This window comes from Alosa pseudoharengus, unplaced genomic scaffold (genome assembly GCF_046254945.1).
Source record: "Alosa pseudoharengus isolate Yale_2024_CS ecotype anadromous, Long Island Sound unplaced genomic scaffold, YU_APseudo_1.1 YU_APseudo_1.1_scf_14, whole genome shotgun sequence".
NCBI lineage: Eukaryota > Metazoa > Chordata > Actinopteri > Clupeiformes > Clupeidae > Alosa > Alosa pseudoharengus.
The window spans coordinates 13103719-13108857 of NW_027468609.1; positions in this window are offsets into that span (position 1 = coordinate 13103719).

Consider the following 5139-nt stretch of genomic DNA (forward strand, 5'->3'; position numbering starts at 1 on the left):
ATTTTGGGTGTGCATGTGAAAGTTTCTGGTGAGAATACAAAAGTTTCAGGTGCACAATAGAAACTTGAAAACATTTTTTGGTTACACTTTACTTGACAGTATCGACATAAGAGTGACATGACACTGTCATGAATGTGTCATAAACAAGTCATAAACATTTATGACATAACGCTTCTGTTATTAAGTGACATTCGGTTTTTGATATAACAAGTTAGGGTTAGGGTTAGGGTTAGGGTTCATGTGTCATGACAGTGTCATGTCACTCTTATGTCGATACTGTCAAGTGTTTTTTTTTTGTTTTGTTTTTTGCACATGCCTTTTTGCACATCTCTTCATTTTTTTGTTTTGTTTTTTTGCACATGTCCCTTTAGGGGCTCTGTAGTTTTCATGGATTCGACGCACTATATAGGTGAAACACCTTTGTATTAGACTTGAAAACTAGATGTACCGCATAGCGGTACAAAATATGACCGCCGCTCAGTCCTGTACATCCGTTCCGCGAAAAGAAATCACACTTCAATTTGTCTCCATATTTTACTCCATCCCCCACTCTTGAAACTTTTGTGTATGCTTATTTGGCATGCCTGAGTGTGTGTGTGCGGCTGCACAGAAAGTAGCCTACTGGTGCTGAAAAGGTGAATAGATTGTAGACTAGCCAAAGAAGATGTAGCATTGTTATAAAACCTTTAAAATCTCTAAACAATCACAAGTAGGGCCAGGGGCGCCTGCAGGAATTAATGCTATGGTACGCACACCCATCCGCCCCCCCGCCCCCGAAAAGAAAAAAAACGTTCACGCGTGGACAGTATTTTTCCTTTAGGTTCGTGCATACATAGCACAACATCCACATGCAAAAATGCAACAACAACGTCTACAATTACCTATTCATTTGGGCAACTTTATACATCCCTATACAGGCTAAAGCTACCTTTAGTTGTGTTATAGCGTACTGTAACGTCTGGCTTTAAACGGCTGTAATGCAGTCGTTCTGACAAGCACACCAATTGCTTAGCCAACCTTGTTCTTGCCCATCTTAAATAGCTCTAGCTTTGCTGCCTCCATCCTTTCTGTTTTCGTTGTTTAAACTTGTGATATCCATGAATTGAGTTAGTGAATTAGCTCAACATCGTGTGCTGATAACCATATAGAAAGCCGAGTAAAAGAAAAAAAGTACCCTATGCGTGCCTGCGTGCGTATTCTCTCCTGCTCAAACATGTGTGCGCGTTAATTTTAATAAGTGTTCACTAACTTTACTTAATAGAAAATTGTAAATAGCCTGATGGCATGCAACTAATGGGATACTGTGCATAGTTGGAAAGGTATGGTAGGCCAATATGGTGTGAATATACACACACACAAGGTAAATTTTCTCTCGTTGTTGAGTGATGGTACGCACAGTGCGTACGGACGTACACCTGCAGGCGCGCCTGAGTAGGGCAGTTCATCACAGTTCATCCATTGCAACTGGATTGATGAAAGGTCACTTACACCTGTAGGCTACATTGTATTTGGGAAAAGCAAAAGGTATCAGCATAATGTTATTTATTTATTTATTTATTTATTTATTTATTTATTTATTTATTTATTTATTTATTTATAAACAAAAACATCTCTGTCAGTTCCATGCCGTTTTCAACAGCTATCAAAAACAAAGGTCATTTTTGGATGGATGGATTTTTTGTGAATGTTTCTTCTTCTACATAAGATTTTAGTCATCTTTAGTTCATGTAATACTTTATTGTCAATGCACAAATTAAGTAACAGTAGTCTGAAACGTTATTGTTAATGCACAAATTAAGTAACAGTAGTCTGAAACGAAATGCTGTTTTACATCTAACCAGTGGTGCAAATAACAGACATGTCCAAATGGGCCTTGGTGAAATGCGTCGCTAGACTGTTCATACACATTTTAACGGGCCAAAGTTGAAGAGCTGTTGTCCGTTATTGTTCGTGCAAATATAGGCTGATTCATGTTCCTTTGCATTGTGTAACTGAGGTCCATGGCTAGTCTGGCTTTCACCAGACCAAGCTCAATCTTTTAAGAAATCAAAAAATAAATAGCGGGCAGATCAGGCTGGGTTCACCCAGCCTAGTCCATAGGCACCCGATATTGTTTAATTTTCCGATTGAGATATCCACGCTCTGGCTATTCTAAATGCAAAAATGCATCAGGGAGTTATGCCAAAACTGTAACTAACAAACTAGATCCTAATAGAAAGCTGTTAGCTTCCCTAAGCTACAGGTAGGCTTATAAGGTAGGCCTATTTACAACATAAATTGTCAATAGACTATGCTGGTTACACAAATAAAATCTCCTTTGGAAACCAATGGCTTACGCCTTACAGTATCAAGCGGACTTAAACTGCCATACCGTGGCGAAAAGTTGTAATAAAATTCACGCAGCTCCATGAGTCAAGGAAAGCGCGAATGAAGTAGCCACTTCTAAATGGGACCCACTACACAGTAGCTTAAGGTGTGTTGCTAAAGCAGCCATAATGAAATGAAGGTGTCATTGTTTGGATACTTCACACACACATGCTTTTTAATTTCACAGACTACAACTACCAAGCTGAAATCAAAGCACATCGATTCCCCTCTCACACCCTGCACAAAATAAACAGGCGTCTCAGTCTCACGCATGTATAGGCAAAACTGTATCAGACCGGTGTAACGTTGGTAAATCTTCCATTGCACAGAATGATTTTTGTAGCACGTGCAACAAATGACAGTCGAAAGATACAATTACAGTGCTGCTATCAATTTGCTTGGTATAACTGCATTTATAGTTTTCTACAAATGCAATCAATCAAATTGGCCTCCATCACTCAACCAACGCTAACGGTAACATTACCTAAGTCCTTATTGATATTATAAGATTAACGTACCTGCAGTAAAAACCAAGCATGTCCGATAAACATCCTCAGATTTATTTCGGCTTCAAGAAGAAATGGGAATTACATTTCATGTGAACATCATCCTCTCCTTATTAGATGTTCTCTGCGGTAAACTAGTCCTTGTAGGAAGCGTCCATTGTTTTTCCAACCCACTTTTAACTTCCAACAAAATTACGTCTCACTGCAACGATGCACCATCTAGTGGACAAACGACTACTTATCGCCAATACTGCCATGATGATGGCAGACGACTACTTATCGCCAATGCAACCATGATGATGATGATGAATATTTATTTTGGCTTTCTTTTAATGCTACTAAATTTGTAATTATGTATCGGCCGTTCTAATACCGATAGTATGTGGGTGCCTGTGTGTGTGTGTGCATGTGTATATGTGTGCACCGCCATCTACAGGCCAATGAGTGTACAGTCACTAAATGTACACAAACCTAATTTTTTTTAGACCCCCCCATGGATGAAATTCTACGAAACTTGGCATACCCCCAGAGAATGCCAGGTCAATCATACACATAAAATTTCGTGCAGTTCTGAACATCTTAACTGAAGATAGGGGCGATTAAAGCAGAATAATATTGCATTTTCATTTTTTACCGGGGGGCTGCAAATCACAAATGAGTGATTATGGTCCAGATTGATGTGGGCCCTTGAGACCAACATACCATAAAAGATTCTTCATCCTCAGTGCCACTGTTCAGGTAGTTATTTAGGAAAAACTGCTTTTTTTTGCGGTTCGGGGGGCCCAGCACGGGGGGTGGGGGGGGGAGTGGCCCCTGGGGACGAAACGAAATTTTTCCGTAAAAGTCTAGTGGGGCTACATACCCACCAATTTTCATGTGCCCCAGCGGTTCGGTGTCCCGGGTATCGTTGACCAAACATTCAGGAAGTAGATGACGGGAAATTTTAAGGCGGTCATAATAAGGCACAGGTACCTATGCATGCATACATACAAACAGACTTATACATTTCACCCAAACTACCTATGCATGCATACATACAAACAGACTTATACATTTCACTCTATATCATTTATAGTTTTGAAGCTTTCTTTAATCATGTTGTACCACTCAGTTTTATTCAAAATAAGGTAAATCCAACTAGTGTACATTAACAGTTAGTATTCAAAAATCAACTACACACATTTAAAATATGCATAAGATATACATCATATAATTTTATTAAAGATAAAACCACTAATTAATAATGTAATAAAAGATTATGAAATAGAAATCTAAAAGATGATCTTTTCTGTGCGGTGAAATCTTTGCTGTGAAGAAGGCTGTAAGCGGTGGGCATCTCTGGCAGTGCCGTGCATCCTGAGTAGAGTGAGTGGGGCAGGTGTGGGTCTCCTGCGCATGCCAGTTTCGGCTCAGGACACTGGGTCTGAGGGTACAAGGGGCCACTAATGCTGTGCCCTCCTTACCTATTCCACAGGTGTGTCAGGGTGTGTCAGGTGTGTCAGGTTTGTCAGGGTTCACAACATCACCTGGACTGCATTCACCTGGAGATGACAGCGAGACTTTTATGACTATCATAATGGCTCATAACTTTGGCAGTGAGACTTGCATGACTATCATAACTTTGACAGTGAGACTTTCATCATAATGGCTCATAACTTTGCTTTGTAGTATGGTACCTTTGTTCTTCTGGATGCCAATATGGTCCTCGGTCATGCCTTGCTCTGTCACCACCCGTCTGAAGGTCTCCATCGAGGCCTCTGGTAGTACTGGAGTACGGCCTGATGGGGGCAGTAAAGTGACATTTACGTGGACACATTCATTTTGCAGAGATGTTATTTTACATATAAAAAAGTCTACCAACTTAAGAATTATAACTAAGGTAGCATAAGCAGCAGGACAAGGAGAGACCCAATATGTGCAGTGTGGGGTCCAAGCACTCATCTGATTGATAATGACTGACTGACTATTATTGTGTTACATGCTTCAAATGTAAAGCACTTTGAGCTGCATTCTGTGTATGAAAGGTGCTATACAAATAAAGCTTATTATTATTATTATTATTATCATCTCATCCTTTAAGATCTCATCTTTAGCGATTAGTGGAGTGCAAGAGGTCAAGGAGAGGTCAGGTGGTTGCTTTAGCGGCCTGGTGACTTACCATAAAGTGAAACGAATAAGATTATTTTGTCAGAGTTACGCTTGTGCTTGTGCTCCACCACCAGGGCATACCCGTCATAGTCGGTGTTCACCACGTACATGTCCACAT